Here is a 19,679-nt window from a genome sequence, read left to right as displayed (position 1 = left end):
GGAGGAAGGGGGGAGAAAACAAAAAAACAGAAGGGAGACCGCATCTAAACAAGGGCAACAACTCAGGTAAGACAACTATTAAATGTATTTATCTTAATGCTAGAAGTCTCAGAAACAAAATATTAGAACTTGAAGCTACTGCACTAACAAGTAACTATGATGTGATAGGTGTTACAGAAACTTGGTTGTCTGAGAGTGATGGAGACGAATATAATATTAGTGGGTACCCACTGTATAGGAAAGACAGGCAGGACAGAAGAGGCGGAGGGGTAGCGCTATACATAAGAAATAGTCTTGACAGGGTTCCCGCAAATCCTTAAAAAGACTTAAAATTAGTTTTTCAATTTTTAAGGCCTTGAAAGGCCAATTTTCAGTTGAAGGTCTTAAAAAGGTCTTAAATTATGTTTTTCTATAAAAATAAAAAACACAATACCAGAGATCAAGTTCTGAAAACTGCCATGCGTATCCGAGTATTAAATAAGAAACCGCCCGTACCCTAAACAATGATCGATAGCAAATGTGATTGTAAGTAAATGAAAACATACAACAAATAAACTCGAAAATATCAGCACGAACAAGGCACAGTAAATGTTCAAGGTTTAGATTTTGACTATAAACCGACTACACTTTTCATTACTGACTTCTATTAATTTACCGAACCAAAGAAATAGTGCACCCTCGTCACACAAGGATTCGGTCAAATGAAGTGAAATGTAGTAAGCACATACACCAATGCAGATCATCAGAAAGTCTATGTACTACTAGAACTTGTCTAAAACTTACTTAAGGCATTTGAATTTTTATTTTAAACGGTATTGTAAAGATGTTGCCGTCTCCTCGAGTTGATATCACTACTAGCGAGCTCAATTGTGTTGTGGGGATTTGGGTTTATGTATTAAAAAATGAATACAATATTATTCCCATTTTTAAAAAATGCCGCTTAACCTTTTTTTCTTCTTCCTCTTGCACTCCAAAAAAAACCTGCAAGCGCCGTCTTCTCATCGTTAACGTTCTTTCAATGGGTGGGCACTGCTTTTCAAAACACACTCGATTGGCTATTGCTAGGTAGCACTATGCTTCTCTTAACCAATAGGAATCCCTGCCGTCCAAACTGATACACGTAGCCCGGTGATTGACACCTCCGAGGCAGAGCAGCATTTTTATCCCGAAAAATAAAAAATGATCAGTGTCTTGAAATTAGATGAGTGGCGTCTGCGATCTCCCGACGTTCTTACGACGCCCCGACAAATTTTTAACATGTCATAAAACTTTAGTCCCCGACAAAGCAATTTGTGAAATGTGTGAGGGGCTACGGGCCGATTTCTTGACGAATACTGCCAGTAGCCAATAGGACATGCTAGCAGCAATGGCGACAAAGAGAAAAGTTGTGCCCCGCAAGGTGTGGAGCCTCAAAATTGAGGAAAGGATGGTGGAGATGTGGCAGGAACACCCGTGTCTCTTTGACATAAGTGATATTTCCTCTCATGATCGCTCATTGAAGGAACAAAGATGGAGGGAAATTGCTTTGGAACTTCAGGTACCTGGTAAGTAAATAATTGTTAGAACTTAACGCCGAAGCAGATACTGTGTATGGTAGTGTGTGCTCTTATGGCAATGAATTTCTACAGTCATTCGTATTCGATATCCCTTTCAAACCCCGACAGTATGCTTGTATTGCTAATTTAATCAAATACGAGGAGGAGGGGTGCGCGTCTGTGTGTGTGTGTGAAATAGAGAGAATGTAGATTACGTTGTTGCATATTTAAACCTATGACAAACTTCCAGTAGCTATTAAAGTTGTATTCTAGTCTGTTCAAAAGCACAGCACTCAGTCGTAGTACAAAATATTTATGAAAGTCTTCAAATTATTCAAATGACGACCGCTTGACGGCCAATCTCCCACGCCAATCTTTTAATCTAATAAATATTTTGTACTAGGAGCGAGTGTTGCACTTTTTGAACAGATTCAATTTTATTATTTTGGATGCACCTCGACTCGAGTTGGTTCAGAGCACAGACGTCAATGAAATAAATATTCACATTGCTATAGCCTAATGTTATAACTGTTATAAACTCTTTTTTTATCGCAATATTAAACATTAGTGCAGTATAGTCCCTGAAGTATAAGTTATCATGCTGGAATTTGCAGAGTATGACACAATATCCACGGCCTATTATACACACATATAGTACTTACATATTCACAATGCATTACTGTATGCTTTCAATTATATAGATACGTAATGATACTGTAATATGTATTTATAATTATTTTTGGTCAGTGGTAGAAGTCCAATCACAAGCAGAAAGCTGCTGAAACCTCGTCACAGTGGGAGTGGGGCAAAAGACCTCACTTCCAGGCAGAAATTGATTTTAAAGAATCTTGAATTCTTAAAGCCATTTCTTGTGCACCGTCATCATGAAACCAGTTTGGAAGTAAAATATTTTTTTAATGAGATTTTTTTTCTAGTATTTAATGTTTTTCATATCAGAGAAAAATATTAATAGCAAAATCTACATAAGCCAATTGCGCGTCCAAATGGATCTTCTCAGCGTTTTCTTCTTTTATCTGTGCAAAACAATGCACAGACAACAGCGAACGCCTCCTCGCTTGAGTCCATGATTTTCCCGAATTATGTCTACGATTCTGCAATGAAAATAGGCACAGTCCGCGATAAGATATCTCGTATAGTGTGTGTAGCCTGCAATCCCCCGATCTACAGTGAGAAATCGTAGCTTAAATTGGTAAGTGTGCGTGGCGCTGGGTCTCCCGATTGAAAACCGTGTGTTGTAAACCTGGATGGGAATCGGATCAGAGTCCCCATTGAATCGGTTCTTTTGATTCAACCTATGAACAAATTGCGTGGCGCACAGGAGTCGAGTTACCAGCCTATCGAGTGGCTGATTTATTCGTTGTAACAAGGAAACCGGGTTGTCTCTAAACTCGTTGAGTGTTATGAAACTGAAGACCGTATGTGCCATGTTGGATCCAAATTCCCGCTTACTTAGTGCATGATAAGAACTCTGTGTGAGCCAAAATGTCGTCAGTTACATCCTCCAGACCATAGCTATATATCTCTGATCCAGACAGTGTACTTTCTAGAGAGCTGTTTCACGCTGTCAGTTTTACAGTTCTTCGTTTACTATGTACGTAACCTTGTGTAAGTCTGCCAAACAAAAAATAAATAAAATGAATCACTACTAGTTGTAGCCTATGTGTGTTGCATAAACACAACGGATTAGTTCCACAAATACCACTCGTTTGAGCCTCTCTTTGTTGTTGTAAAAAACAATGAGTGATTCCAAATGTATAGAAAAAAACAAGTTGTTTGTTGATCAGCTGGAATGAACTGCTGCTGTATTGATTAAAGAAAGATTGAACAATAACCCTTGTCATCAACTGTTATCATTGCATTGGTACTGTATGTATTGTACTAGCATCAACATGTTTGATTCTTTTACAATTCATACAGCTTGAATAAAAAATTGTTAGATGGTATTTAAACTAGTCACAATTTTAGTATTTACATTTGGTATACTTGATGTGAAAATGGTACTTAAATTGTCTAAAGATTGGTCTTAAAAAGTCTTAAAAAGGTCTTAAATTTGCTCAGCTGAGAGCTGCAGGAACCATGCTTGAAGCCCAGGTGTTAAATTAGGACAAAGAAAACAATGCAGAATCAATATGGGTCAGAATAATGGACAAAAATTCAAAGGGCATAACAATAGAAGCATACTATAGACCGCCAAATTCAGACGCTGAGCAAAATAATCTGTTATACAATAACATTCGAAATGCGTGTAGAAAAGGAGAAGCTATACTAATGGGGGATTTCAACTTCCCCCATATAAAATGTGAGAACCCAGTGGGGAGCACGATGGACGAAATTGAAATGGTGGAAGTGACAAATGACTGCTTCCTAACGCAATTTGTCAAGGCACCGACTAGAGGGGAGGCATGCCTTGATTTAGTCTTTTCAAATAATGAAGATAGAATAACTAAAACAGAGGTCAGAGAGCAATTGGCAAACTCAGACCACAACATGGTCTCATTTGAAGTATTTTTTAAAACCCCAAAAGTAATGACTAAAGCTAAGGTTTACAATTTTAGAAAAGCAAACTATATGAAGGTATGAAACAGAGACTAACAGAAGTAGATTGGAGTAAAATAGAACATCCACAGAAAAAGGATGGCTGTTTTTTAAAAATGTAATACTAGATGCGCAAAACAATTACATCCCAAAAGTAGACAAATCTAAATCTAAAACAAAATGGCCAGAATGATTTAATAGATCAATTTAAAAAAATATTCAGCGAAAAAAGGCACTTCACAGAGTGTTTAAAAGGGACCAAAAACAAAGTACACAGAAAGAGTACTTAGAACTGCAAACACAAGTCAAAAAGGAAGTTAGAAAGGCCAAGAGAGAGATATAAATCAATATTGCTAAGGGGGATGTAGCAGGGCGATTGCTGCACGTGTGTATTTAGTGTTGGTATCATTTGTATGGGGAAATGGGTTTATTGTGTGTCGTTTTGGAGTTGATTTGTTTAATTTCATTTATTGTTTACAGACGGGCGCTCGATTGAGACTTGCTGCCTGCTAGGCTTGGTTGAGGGGAAAGGCAGGACCTCAATCATCAGGTGGGCGGGTCTTGACCGAGTGTCCGTCAGTTCAAAAGCATCTGCGGGAGATGGTTCGGGGCGACTGTAACGCCATGCCAGAGGGGAGCGGCGTATACTCGGGAGGAGAGGGGCCGCGCTGCAGGAACGACCGCTGTGCAACCCTGAGACTGCAAGCGGTGCTTGTGAAGGCAATACCCAGCCTAGGCCGTATGAAGCAGCACGAGTCATTGTATGAATACCGGCTTATGAGTAGGTTAGTTAGGGGATAGTGATCCCATGTGATGTATAGCGAGGGTTACGTAGTGTAGCCGGTTCCTGGAGCGGGACGCCTGGTTTATAAGGCTAGCGCTCGCCCTCTGGGGCACCTTTTAAGTAGTTTTTGTACTGTGTTTTATTTTGCCTTTTGTACAGCTTGCTTACAGCTCTGTGCGTTACAATGGCTGGTGACGTCACATGACCACCTTTACTTTCTTTTCTGTTTGTATTAATAAATCCTGCGCGCCTGTGCCAGCTTTTCAACTCCACCCCCAATGTCTCTCTGTACTTTGTAAACAGCGGTGACCCACGCACGTGACGTAAGACCCGGTCACAGGGGCTAAAACCAATTCCAAAATGTTTTTCCAATATTATAACAGCAAGAGAACATTCAAAGAGGAGGTTAAATGTCTAAGAGACACAAATGGCAAAATCATAGATGAAGAAAGAAAATAGCAAATATATTAAATGATTTTCACAGGTTTTTAAAAAGGAGGACACGGACAACATGCCCCACATGTTGACTTGTTCCTATCCAATTTTAAATAACTTTAGCATAACAGAGGCAGAAGTGTTAAAGGGACTAGGAGCTCTTAAAATAAACAAATCCCCTGGGCCAGATGAGATCTTGCCAATAGTACTCAAAGAAGTTATTTACAAACCGCTAACCAAGATCATGCAACAGTCTCTTGACACAGGGGTTGTACCGACAGACTGCAAAATAGCAAACGTAATACCGATCCACAAAAAGGGAGACAAAACCGAACCAGGTAACTACAGACCAATAAGCCTGACTTCTATTATATGTTAACTTAGGGAAACTATAATAAGATCCAAAATGGAAAATGACCTATATGGTAACAATATCCTGGGAGACAGTCAGCATGGTTTTAGGAAAGGGAGAACGTGTCTAACTAACTTACTTGACTTTTTTGAGGATGCAACATTGAAAATGGATAATTGCAAAGCATACGACATGGTTTATTTAGATTTCCAGAAAGCTTTTGATAAAGTCCCACATAAAAGATTAATTCTCAAACTGAACGCAGTAGGGATTCAAGGAAATGCATGCACATGGATTAGAGAGTGGTTAACATCTAGAAAACAGAAAGTACTGATTAGAGGAGAAACCTCAAAATGGAGCGAGGTAGCCAGTGGTGTACCACAGGGATCAGTATTAGGTCCTCTGCTATTCCTGATCTACATAAATGATTTAGATTCTGGTATAGTAAACAAACTCGTTAAATTTGCAGACAACACAAAAATAGGAGGAGTGGCAAACACTGTTGCAGCAGCAAAGATCATTCAAAATGATCTAGACAGCATTCAGAACTGGGCAGACACATGGCAAATTAAATTTAATAGAGAAAAGTGTAAAGTATTGCATGCAGGCAATAAAAATGTGCATTATAAACATCATATGGGAGATACTGAAATTGAAGAAGGGAACTATGAAAAAGACCTAGGAGTTTATGTTGACTCAGAAATGTCTTCATCTAGACAACGTGGGGAAGCTATAAAAAAGGCCAACAAGACGCTTGGATATATTGTGAGAAGTGTTGAATTTAAATCAAGGGAAGTAATGTTAAAACTTTACAATGCATTAGTAAGACCTCACCTAGAATACTGTGTTCAGTTCTGGTCACCTCGTTACAAAAAGGATATTGCTGCTCTAGAAAGAGTGCAAAGAAGAGCAACCAGAATTATCCCGGGTTTAAAAGACATGTCGTATGCAGACAGGCTAAAAGAATTGAATCTATTCAGTCTTGAACAAAGAAGACTACGCGGTGATCTGATTCAAACAATGTCGACCCAGAGGAGTTCTTTGACCTGAAAAAAGAAACAAGGACCAGGGGTCACAAATGGAGATTAGATAAAGGGGCATTCAGAACAGAAAATAGGAGGCACTTTTTTACACAGAGAATTGTGAGGGTCTGGAACCAACTCCCCAGTAATGTTGTTGAAGCTGAAATCCTGGGATCCTTCAAGAAGCTGCTTGATGAGATTCTGGGATCAATAAGCTACGAACAACCAAACGAGCAAGATGGGCTGAATGGCCTTCTCTCGTTTATAAACTTTCTTATGTTCTTATGTTCATCTTATGCTGTTAGAAGGGAAAAGCAGCTGCTTTACAGCACTTTTTTTTTTATTCCAACCCCGTTAAACGCAATTGGAAGGGAAAAACAACTAGTAATACAAATTAAATTCCAAGTTTAATTCTTTGTGTCTGTATGTTCATAAACCCAGCACTTACTGTGCTAAATCAATCTTATCACATTGGGGTCACCAACAGGGGAGATCTGTGCTGACTGTTTGGTTCATGCGTGGTTCTGCAGGAAGAGGGCAGCAACCCGTAAGATCCGCCTGTCAGTCATGGCAATGACACGGAGAGGTGGGATGAGGGTGTGTGGTCTCTCCCTCTTTCAGAATGGTTGGGAGGCGGGCCTTGGGGGATTGCTGGGCCTATAAAATAATGTTGTTCCCTCAGGTCGGCCCCTATACGACGACAAACGAGCAAGTGGAAGCTCTATTGCCGGACCGGAGAACGAAAACAAAATAAAATAAAATAAAATAAATAAAGGGGTAGCGGAGAAACCATGGGCAGGCCCAAAAGTATAGCCCGTAGTCTGAGGGAAAGGTGGAGTGTTGGACGGAGGCCCGGACCGTGGAGGTAGCGACGGAAAAACTGCAGAGTGCAGCACCTTTATTTTTTAGTTTTGTTAGTAGTGTAGTGTTTTGTTTTCCCTTTTTCTTTGTTTTCATTATTTTGTTTTCATTATTATTTTGAGCACTTGTATGTGCACTGGACTGTCTACCGTATTGGTAACCCTGTGGTCCTGATTACTGTTGGCAGTATTCAGGCCACGGACAACAGTGCCCTCTGTTTGTCAGTGAATTGCCCAACACCCTTCCACAAGGAACAATTCAATAATTGATAATTTAATGTTTATCTGGGTTGATTAGTTCTCTTATTAATAATATATTAATTGACATGTTGCAAAGATCAAGGATTTACTATGAGCACACATACACACGCAGACACAAGGAATGTCTAATCAATAGTAGTATTTTATTAAGTACACAAATAATACAGAAATCAGAAAAGTCATAAAGTAAATCTCTTGGTCTCTAAGCACAAAACACAATTCAAAAACTCTCACTGCCTTAACTTGACTAGCAGGCAATTGAAATATGACACTGCCTGTCTCCTCACATACCAGCAGCACTCAAGCAAGCTGTGACGTAGTAGCTTGCTTACACACACACGCCCACATATAATCACACTTAAAACCGAGACTTAAAACCGATGTCTCTTGCAAGATGATAAGCTGTAAACCTGTTCTATAAAATAACATTACGTACCATCTTATTAATCCAAATAAATTTTACCTGTTTGCTAACATCTTTAAAATAAAGAGACAATATTAATTTGTGGATAACAAGACCTTTGAAATTTCTGGACATGAGGCAGGTAAGAATGACAAATCTGCTGCTGTACAGGGATTGTATGCATTGTAGGCAGGAAATTAAGATGAAACAGATATTTCTATGTAGCTTTATCGTACACAGTCTTCTTTTGTTTATTTGTTCAACTATAATCCCCATGCTTAAGACCATTCACCATTTATTGGCATAATACATGTCTTTAAATATGCAATTGCTTTTGTTCTGTGTAATGCTCATATTCCTGAAAATAATTCAGCTGGGAACTGTGATATTTGAGAATACAATACGAGGGACTAATTGACAAGCCCTGACAAGTTGTCACATTTGAGGTGGTGACTCTGAAGTCATATACTGATATGGCTGCTTCATATTTCCTGGTAAGTATTTCTGTTGTGATCATGACATTGCATGGGCTCATGAGAGCTGCTGTTTTCAGGTTATGATATTGAGCCCCTAATATTATATATATAGCCTTAATTAGTGAAGGTGGTTGGTACATGGATTGATATACTATATGTTACCAGGAGAGGTATATGAGATTTTATATGAGTAATTGTGACAGAAATACAATGATTCTTGGTGGTAAATCTCCCTCCAAACCTGTGAGGGTGCTAAGTAACGGGAACAGAGTAGCCTGGATTGCTTGGCCTGACACTTCGTTCCTAGTGTTAAAATGAAGTCGGTCATTTAGAAAAGGGGTGGGGCTTCGGTACATTAACTCATCGACCCGGAAGGGAAATTATGTGGCAGCCGTGGATTGGAGGAGCGGCTGCACTCGTTTACCAAGGGGTCATGATTGACGGTATAAGTAGGGGTCAAAGTAGGGGTATAAGTAGGGGTAATCTATTCCTTCGTTTTGGTTACTGACGTTTGAGACCAGAAGGACCTGTATTGTTGTATAGTGAGTGTTTTGTTTGTTTGTCTAACTGTTACTTGTTATTTGTTAACAAGGAGTCTATTTCCCAGAACTTTAGGCCCCCCAAAAATGTATTTATTTATACTGATGGGGTTAAAATAAATATTTAGAGGCTTTTCCACTTCTAGGTCATCCTCACTTTTGTTATAAAAGTTGCTATCACATGTATGGTGTTCTGCATTTTCAGTATTTTTCTTTAAAAAAAAAATTCCGGGAAATTTTAGGAATTTATTTTACATATAAACATAAACAGCAGTGTGGAGTAGTGGTTAGGGCTCTGGACTCTTGCCTGGAGGGTCACGGGTTCAATCCCAGGTGGGGGACACTGCTGCCGTACCCTTGAGCAAGGTACTTTACCTTGATTGCTCCAGTAAAAACCCAACTGTATAAATGGGTAATTGTATGTTATTATCATTATTATTTATTTTTTAGCAGACGCCCTTATCCAGGGCGACTTATAGTCATAAGCAAAAATACATTTCAAGAATCACAGTACAAGTAATACAATTAAGAGCAAGATAAAAATACAATGACTTTGGTTCTAGCAAGTACAAGTATATGACAAAAAACGATTAAATAACGGAGCAGATAACAGTGTCAGTGATAGTTACATCAGGATATAATTAAATACAAAATACTACAGATTAAATAACACTTGTGACAGATTACAGTACTCTAAAGTACAGGATTAAATGCAGTAAAATAGAGGGCAGATAAGAGCAAGTAAAGCGCATTTAAGGAAGAGTGATAAGTGTCCAGAGGGGAAAGAGGAGTTCTACAGGTGCTGTCTGAAGAGGTGAGTCTTGAGACCTGTATGTAAAAATAATGTATAAAAAAATAATGTGATATCTTGTAACAATTGTAAGTCGCCTTGGATAAGGGTGTCTGCTAAGAAATAATAATAATAATTTGGGTAACACTTGGACACCAGCCCTAATAAAAATGTAAAGGCACTTTGGCCTGATCTTTTAATAATTTTTTAGGTGAAATAATACTAATGAGTTACTTTTAAGATCAGTTTTAGAAAAAGTGTGGTGTACATTTGAAAAAATTTGTCCTGGCTAGCCATGGTTGTCCTACACCCAAATGTTCTGTCTCTGTTCTGTCTGATATGAATAGATGGATGTTGGATATCACACCTTTCTTTCTCAATTTCCTATGCTAAACAATGTATTTATATTTTTGGCTGGGGGTAGGTGCCTAGCACAAAGGCTAAAATGCCCTAGAATCCCTGTCAAGTTGGCTGACTCCAGTGTGTTTCTCTCTCTCTCTCTCTCTCTCTCTCTCAAGCAGGTGCTGGCAGTGTTCTGAGACTTTGCATGCTGCATGTGGAAGAACGACCAGCTGGCATTGGGACTACACTGGAATGAAAACATGCCCAACATCCCTGACAAGATGTACCAATACCAGGCCTGCAGGCAAGCACACTGCATCTCTCACTGTCTGCTTTTCACTGCCTGCATAGCAAATACATGGTATTCTGCTGTCTGCTTTAAATGTTAAGAAATGTAACTTTTATTGATTTGAATACTTTACTCATACATCCCAATACCAGTTGTGGCTAACAGCCTAATCAGACTCACTATAGTTTCACTATAGTTGGCAATACTGATCTAATTACCTGCTGCAAAACGATTTAGGAAGATTCAAAATCTGTCTTGCCAGAAAACACAAAGAGATTTAGCAATAATGATAAGAAATAATCATCAGTAATAATCAGGGGTTCACATAACTCGTACGCAGGTACACATGCACACCAATACAAATATTGTTTTTAAGACGCAAATGCATACTGTCAGTACATTTTTAACATGAAAGCATTTTTCGTATAGGCAGCGAGGTTGCATATTATCTGGCTATGAAATGGAGAGCGAAAGGTGGAATCACTCCAGTTCATGATATCAATCATTTTCTTTTAATGGATACTTGAAGCAACCACTGATAGCAGGGATCTCGATTTAGCTGTCCATTCAGAGAAGAGGGATGTAGTTACGGGGAGTGGCATTGTGAAAGCTCGCTGACGCTTAGCTTCCCAAACTGAGCACGGATGAGAGGATATCGATGTTTGAGAGCTATCACATTTAAAAAAAAATACGTTTACTTAAGCATTTTACTTAAAATAATATTTTTTTCCCCTCAGTTATATCCTATAAATACTGTTGTTCTGTCAAGCTAACGTGTTTAACAATGCTAAAGTGAAGAAGTGTTTTGTTTTTTGCTTTTGAATCCCCACAGCTGGAATTTGGTGGTAGGCTATTGAAATAAACAGAGAATGCGAGATGATTTGTACAAAATTATAGTAACCAGCAATCCGGACTACTACTTAAACATTCATAAACTATTGTCTCTGACACTGCCATTAACCCTTTAAGGACGTGATTGTGTAAACACGATCATACTGAAGCGTCATTCTGGGCCCGTGATTGGGTAAGCACGTAAAAAATGCACTTTGTTTCTTTGACTTACTGAGGCAACATACTTTGCAGTACAGATTGTTAACGCATATCATTAGATAGGGGAGGGGTTGAACTTCATTGTCTTTTTTTTTTTTTCATGTGACATCACTGAGAGGGACATTTCATTTATAAAGGGCAAAGACATTTTATAGCAGCACACAGAGACAAAACATTACACAGGAACTTGTTTATAGCTAAGAAAAAAATGGGGAAACACTGTAAATCCAATGTATTTGACATATAGTTATATTAGAACATTTATTTTGTCTTGTGTTTTAATATATATGTTTTTACAACATTTATAAAAATCAAGAAACAAGTGGATATAAGCAGATCATGTTTCAGGAATCAAATTTATCAAGTGTTTTTTTTCCTTATTACTGATAATTAGGCTTGCTACTATTTGATTTTTTTTTTTTGCCAAATTGACGATTAATATCGGCATTTATTTTAGAAAGAATTTACCAGGATTTTTTATCTTTATTTTTCAATTCAAGCAGAGAATGGGTGAAATTGACCTTTATGCTTTAAAAAAACTTTTTATGCCATTGAAAAATGTCTCCTTTAGCGAAACACTTTATCATATTCAACATGCAACAAAACCATGGTTACCAACATTCTAATTGAAATAACGTTTGCTCACAGCTGAGCTATACATTTAAAAATGGTCTCAAATAAATTGTAGTAAATGCAGCATATAAGTGTATTAACTAGGCCTTTATAGCATAAATTTACGAGTAGAAATAATATGCACAGAACAAAACATTAAATAGTTGAACAGAACTAACTTGCACTTATTATTCAGAGTCTGAGCTCCCCCTATCCTGCTTCATCACAATCGGACTAAGAGTCACTGGAAGGCAAGGCAGAAGGCACCTGTGGCAGGCTGGCTCGCAGTGGTGAGGTGTGGTGACGTCACGGACCAGGAAGTAACTGAATCAAAACAATGGATGGGCGGGTGAAGCTAAATGCAACAGCACTCAGCGTGGATTTATAAATAAACAAAACAAAATGAAAGATTTAAACAAACAACAAAACAGAAACAAAAGGGCACGAGGGCCAAACGAATAAACAGACAGACAAGTAAGTGTCGTGCTGGCTAATCCAGCATGTTTTAGCAATTGTTTTTCTGTCTTTTTTTCTGTCTCCTCTCTATCTCCCCGTACCTCCTCTCTGTACACCCAACCCTGCAGCACGGACAGCTGCAGGTTCTTATACTCTGGCCGAGGGGTTAACTAGCTGTTAATTATCTTATTACCTCTCGGCCACAGTCCGCACGCGTTTGGTAAGGATGCATGACTGTCAGCTAGTTAAATAATCAGTAGCTGATCAGTCATGCATCCTCACGGGGCGGGACACACTGCCACAGCCCCGCTTCGTCCTACCGCAGAGACTTCAGCCATCGGCCAGGGTATTGTGCACAATATTCATTAAGTGTTTTTTCTCTTGTGCCCCATTTTCAAACTAAACTAGTAACTGTCACCTACGGTGGCCCTGAAGTGCAAAACACAACAACAAATTGGAAAACAAAATAACAAATTAGAAAACACAACGACAAATTGGAAAAGAAATTAACAAAAGAGAAAACAAAACAACATTAACTCTAAACCGGAAAGGGAGGGGAGATAGGCAAAAGTGTACCACGTCACTGATTGGAGGAACAACATGTCAATCACTGCTGCGGAACTCTGGGCGGAAGCACTTGGAAACTAACCGTGGTAAGTCACTTTTCTCTTGTTTGAATTTTAATAATGTTTTGTATTTGTTTATTTCACACTCGTTTTACTAATGTAAGGACTAATATAGGGTAGAGTGTGGCAAATATATAGAAATTAACTCGTAACAAGAAGCTGCCTGCCTCGAGTTTCAGGAGGTTGGATGTAAACAAGTGCTGTGGCTGATACGTGATTTTTCCAAATACTGTTTTTTTTTCCTTACAACACGTACAGTATGTGATAAGTTAAACCTGAACTATTTTTTTTTTAAAAGTATGTTGTCAACATTTTGTAGTTACAGTGTGAACTCTGGGTAATGTAGTCCTTGAAGCGCTGTCTGCTAACATAGACTGTTCAATAATAACTTCCGTCTCGAAGCACTATGGCAGAGCGCTCGGCCTATTGAACGCACCCCAGTTCGTTGTACATTGTATGTCATGCACTGCATTTAGACATCAACATTCGCATTGGCAAACGTGTTATCATTTCATAATTTAGTAATTTATTTCCATTTAAGGATGATCAAGTGATCACATTTTAAAGACCCTTTTTAATAATAAATTAATAAATCTAACATCCTCGTCTTAGCCAGTGTCATTAGCAAGTAGAGGAGAAAAAACCATGTCACAGAATTATTAATTATGTGTTGAGATACAATGAACTGAAACAGTATTTTTGTCCTCTGTAGCTGTGAGTATGCAGTTACAAAACTCCCAAGGATAGCCTCTTGGTATATTATGGTATTGCATGCTACAAGCATGCTTTGTGACAGTTTTTACAGTCTGGGCGTCTTGTCCCACCATAACCTACTGTTTTATAGTATATGTATATACAGTATATAATGTATTCACATATGTGACTTCCGGCAATTGTATTTAATATACTTCGGTTTGATTGGTTACTACTGTTTTACATAAAAAGTCAAACTAAATAGTAGAGCACTATTAAACATTGTACACAAAACCATGTAACCTTGAACAACTTTTTGGCTTTACTACTTTTTAACTTTTGTTTCAGATGCTATGTATTGCATATTTTGTGGCGAACAGATGCAAGGTTCTGTTCAAACCTGTGCTTCTTGTGGAAGACATAACCCAGTGCATGTTGAAACTGGTGATCCACCTCAGCAAGAGGAAAGTCCATCACACTGTGACCTGTCGTCCTCGGTGTCTGACATTGATTTAATTATGCATTATTTTCTGGTTATATTGGATGTGCTTTCCAGCTTTCATGGAATTCAGTACAGCACCCGTACACTAAAGAACCGATTAAAGCAAGCTGGTTTGTTCAGAAGAAAGAACTATTCTATGAAGGATGTGAGAAGTGCCATACTGCGTGAGGTACGAGGACCAGGACAGCTATTTGGCTATTGCACAATGTGGCAAATATTAAAACAAAAATACAGATTACAAGTGAAACGGTCTGTGGTTATGAGGTTGCTGTCTGCACTAAACCCAACAGGGACTGAACTGAGAAGACGTCGTAGGTTTATCCACCGCATATATCACTCCTTAGGTCCAAACTACATGTGACATGTCGATGGCTACAATAAGCTAAAACCATTTGGTTTTGCTTTGTCTGGATGTGTCGATGGTTTCTCCAGACGGATCTTATGGCTTGTTTGTGGCCCTACAAACAACAACCCAGCAGTGATGCACAAAACTTTATTCACTGTGTGCAGTCTCTTGGATTGATCCCAATGAGGTTAAGAACAGACTGTGGAACAGAGAATTGGACTATGGCAGCAATTCAGTGCACACTTCGTTCTCTTCACTCAGACTACTACGCTGGGTCAGCAAGCCACATGTATGGTCCTTCAATCAGCAATCACCGAATAGAGTCTTGGTGGTCTTCATTCAGAAAGGGCAGGTAAGACTGTTGAGGTTACAGCTTTAGTTACTGATAACTCGCACTTCTCTGCTCTCCACCTTGCTGCTCCCTGCTATCGCTCCTTAAAAGGTCAAATTAAAGTGCATGATTTTAAAGGCGCTATATAAAATAAAGTGTATTATTATTAAATACAGACATTACACGGGGGTTTCACAGACCCTGATTAGCACTAGTTTACCTAAACTAAGATTAGTCCAAGATTAGTTCTAACCAGAGTCCGTAAAACCATAGGTATAACTTATAATGTGTGTATTTAAATCCTTCACTTTAATTTTTTTTGTTAACTGTCTTTATTATTGTAAATGCACCTGCTTTTCACTCCACTGCACTGAGCACTCATACCTGAACTGTTTTACTGTGATTCTTGTAATGTGTATATTTTGTTGCTGTAAGTCACCCTGAGTAAGGATGTCTGCTAAGAAAGAAATAATTATGTTTGAAAAATGGCATTAAGACAATTTTATTATATTATTCTAGGGCACAGTTTTGGATAGACCTTTTTGGTGATCTCCAAGATGCAGGGCATTTCAACGGCAGTCATGAACTGCAATGTTTGCTACGATTCTCTTTCAACAATGTGCTTCAGAAGGATCTCGATGAGTGCACAGAGCTGTGGAACCTCCGACCATCCAGGCGTGCTATATGTCCAGGTGGAGTTCCAACTGAGCTTTACAGTTTACCTCACAGGTAATAAAAAAAACATGGTTCCCATGTGTTGATACAACAATTTGCATAAGGTATTTTTTTTTTAACATTTTATTATTTTGACATCCTAACCATTTTTTTTAGCACCTTTAAATTGGTCCACTGTGCTGTGACTGCAAGATGGCTTCTGAACTACATGCTTAGACCAACATTTCCCTTTACACTTGTTTCTAGTTTCAACTAAAAATATAAAACAATTCAGCTTTAATTAAACAAGAAAATCAATTCTACAAAATTAAGGGCTGCGATTACCACTACTCCTAGAATAGCCTATAATATAACATTGGATCCCAGAATAAGAGAGTGAGCAGAGCTTTGCAAGTCAGGCAGCGAAATTAAGAATAGAGGATGTGTTATACCCCATTTATACACGCAGGCAATGCGTCAGACCCGCACTACAAACGAGCCCTAAACACCCTGGTTACAGTATTTTCCAAAATTAACAATGAATAAATAATGATAGTAGCCTCTGCACTTAACATTTTAAATGTTCTTATTTTTTATTAGTGTAGCCAGGGTTTTTTTTATTTCCTGTGTGTTTTTAGTAAGATTGGCAAAATACACAAGCTGAATCTAGACTCTAAACTATGGGTGGTCAACCCTGGTCATGGAGGGCCGCAGTGTCTGCTGGTTTTCGTTCCAACTTCTCAAATGAACATTTTTTAGGTAATTTAGAGTTAACGGTTTAAAATGTTCATTTGATTCAAGGTACAGTTTAAATACAAAATTGTGCAGCCTAGGTAGGTGTTTAATGCATCCAGCCAATTAAATAATTAGACTGATTAAGTCACTGAGGACTTGGGTGGGGCGAAAACCAGCACACACTGCGACCCTCCAGGACCAGGGTTACCCACCCCTGCTCTAAACATAATTAACTGATGTGTGAAATGATACTATCCACTGCTTTCCTTTGCAGATTTGGGTCTAGTGACTGTGGATTCAGAGTAGAAGAGGAACTCCTTACTTTTTCAGAGCTAGGTGATATGGTTGTATCATGTGGAGACACAGAAATACAAGCATATGTGGAACACATCATGGAACAAAATAATTTGCAAAGCCCTAACAACTGGGAGTCAGCTTTACAATTGTATCTTACATTAAAATACATTTCCGGGCTCTAAATTTCTAAACATTACAAACTTCTATTCTGACGAATACTTCTGAATACTTCTTATTTAGCAGAGTATAGTTCAGTCCACTATACAGTGTACACTATACACAATTTATATATATTTCTTTTAAACATTAACAATTGTACAAACAGCATTAACAGTTGTTGTTTTTGTTTTTTTTTTTAAATAGAAAACAAGTACATTAAGCATTTCTGTAGCTCTTCGGGACCAGGAGTGAGGATTACTGATCTAGATACAGCCAAATCCCAGAGAATTCTGGATTCCAAAATCCATGGAAGTCTTAAATGAACTGTAGGTGTCTGCTAAAGGTAGCTTTACAATATTTCCACAGGTGTGTGCCATTGGGAACTGTGAATTGCTCAAAAACTCAATAGAAGGCCGGTTGGTTGCAGGCGGCAGTGATCTCAGCCCTGTAACGAACATTAGGACGTCTTCCAGGGACTCAGCACTTTCTTGTTCTGAAATTCAGAAATGCAAAAGATCCATTACATATTCATTACAACCTTTCAGATGTTTTTTATGAATTACTTTGTCATAATACGGACATGTAACCACACAATTCCCACATATATATGACGTGCACCACATTATGCTAATGGCCATATAAAAAGATTTTTTATGAAATTAGGGATGAGTGGAACAAGACGTGTTTTAATGTACACACTTTTGTAATCAGACCATTTCCCATTGCAAACTTACATTAATGTGTTTAATATGCTTTTGTTATCTTTTGACACAAAATTATCGGTTATTTCACAAATGTACAAAAATCTAAAAATGTTGACAAAAAATAAATGAAATTGAAAAACCTTCAAGTAGTCTGCTCAGAGGCCTATGGTTTTACTTTCTTCCCTTCATCTGTTGCTTCCAACTCCACTTAGCTCCACTTTGAAAAGGTTTTCCAAGTCTGTAGCTCTGAGCTTTTTGTCAGAGTAGCACATGAAACCTGCCAGTAAAGTGGGATGTTGTTCCAAAGCTGTTAGAAATTGAGGGGTTGCAAGTCCCTCTTTGAACCTATTCATAAAAACAAAAGGCAGAAACAAATGTCCTTACTTTTATAAAGTGGTTGGATGAACAGTAATGGAGATACCAAGTTTATATTTAGACCATCTTTGAATTACTGTGTTTAATTTATGCAATCACACACAAAATTGTAAGTCGCCCTGGATAAGGGCGTCTGCTAAGAAATAAATAATAATAATAATAATAATAATAACAAAAAAACAGGTGTCTCTGGATAATCCCAGATATTATTTGTTAATAAGGAAGCATATGGTACGAGAGTACCACATTTTTTAGGATCATTACACAAAAATGCTTGAAATTCTATAATCACTTTGTCATACTGATCGCTGTAGTATTTTACATTATACATTAAAAAGCAGGCTTCTAGATCGGTGGTTTTCAATCCTGGTCCTGGCGACCCACTGCTGGTTTTCATTTCAACAGAGTGCTCACTTGCTTAACCCCTTAAGTGAATTATGAACAAACTTAAGAGCTGAAAATAGCAAAAAATGTGTATTTATTACTTTATTAGTTCAATGAAGGTTTTGGCGAAGTAATTGACAGCTCAGTTGGAATGAAACCCAGCAGACACAGTGGGTCACCAGGAAAAGGGTTGAAAAACACTTGTCTAGATTTGGGGTGCCTAATCCTGGTCCTGGAGGGCCACAGTCCAGCAAGTATTCATTCTACCCCATCACTTAAGTATCTAATTTAAATAATTATTGTGCTAATTGGACCAATTTAAGTACACTTCCCAGTTCTGAAGGGGTTGGTGATTTAAGGAGACCTAGAAAACCTGCCGGACTGTGGCCCTCCAAGACCATTACTGGACAACCCTGGTCTAGATGGATACAAATACTGGACAGTAATGCAAAAGGATCCTATTCTTGATATTTGGTGTATGGACCTGTATTTGTCCAAGTAAATATTGCACAAAACTTATATAAATATAAAAAAATTATACAAAACAAACAAAAATTAGCAGTATTATAGTTGGTCTTACCAAGGTGTCTGCCATGGACAACTTGTCTCCTCCACTTTTTATTGTCACAACAATTTCAGAGTCTGATCCAGCATTTTGTGCTAAATACAAAACAGATTTTTAAAAAATTAGCTACAATGTATATTTTATGATTAAACATCAACATAGCTTATAATGTACTGTGTGGCAAACACAAATTAAGTGTTGAAATTGCAACAAATACCTTGAAATCATCCATTAATTATCATTACTGTAGACATTTGGCAGACACCTTTTGTCCAAGATGACATATAAGGTTTAACAGGCAATAATATACAATAAACACAACATTACAATGTAACAATGTCAACGAAACCAAAACAAATTCAGCCACAGTGAACAACAAAAAGTACAAAGTAAACAAATAAATAAAATGAAACAGAGAAAAATGCCAGCAGATTAATTAGATCAGAACAGGAACATCCAGAATGGTGAAGAGAGCGGTGGGTAAGGACAAGGGTGTTAAATTTGATACGAGCAGGGATAGCCAGTGCAGAGTGAAAAAGAAAGGGG

At 38.1% G+C, this 19,679-nt stretch overlaps 1 long non-coding RNA gene across 7 annotated transcripts; it reads left to right on the top strand.

The window, feature by feature from the left end:
- Positions 1-1,105: 1,105 nt before the first annotated feature.
- Positions 1,106-17,955, top strand: LOC131737280 (uncharacterized). Of its 7 annotated transcripts, none has more exons than XR_009328885.1 (5): positions 8,179-8,350; positions 10,535-12,780; positions 14,430-15,281; positions 15,780-15,989; positions 16,924-17,955. It is a non-coding gene; the product is annotated as an uncharacterized LOC131737280 (long non-coding RNA). The 7 variants fall into 7 exon arrangements; XR_009328884.1 differs by having other exon boundaries at positions 13,171-15,281; XR_009328880.1 differs by having other exon boundaries at positions 10,535-13,415.
- Positions 17,956-19,679: the final 1,724 nt, after the last annotated feature.

This window comes from Acipenser ruthenus, chromosome 6 (assembly GCF_902713425.1).
Source record: "Acipenser ruthenus chromosome 6, fAciRut3.2 maternal haplotype, whole genome shotgun sequence".
Classification (NCBI taxonomy): domain Eukaryota; kingdom Metazoa; phylum Chordata; class Actinopteri; order Acipenseriformes; family Acipenseridae; genus Acipenser; species Acipenser ruthenus.
Note: the sequence above shows the minus strand (reverse complement) of the source record. Positions and strands in the feature narration are given on the sequence as shown.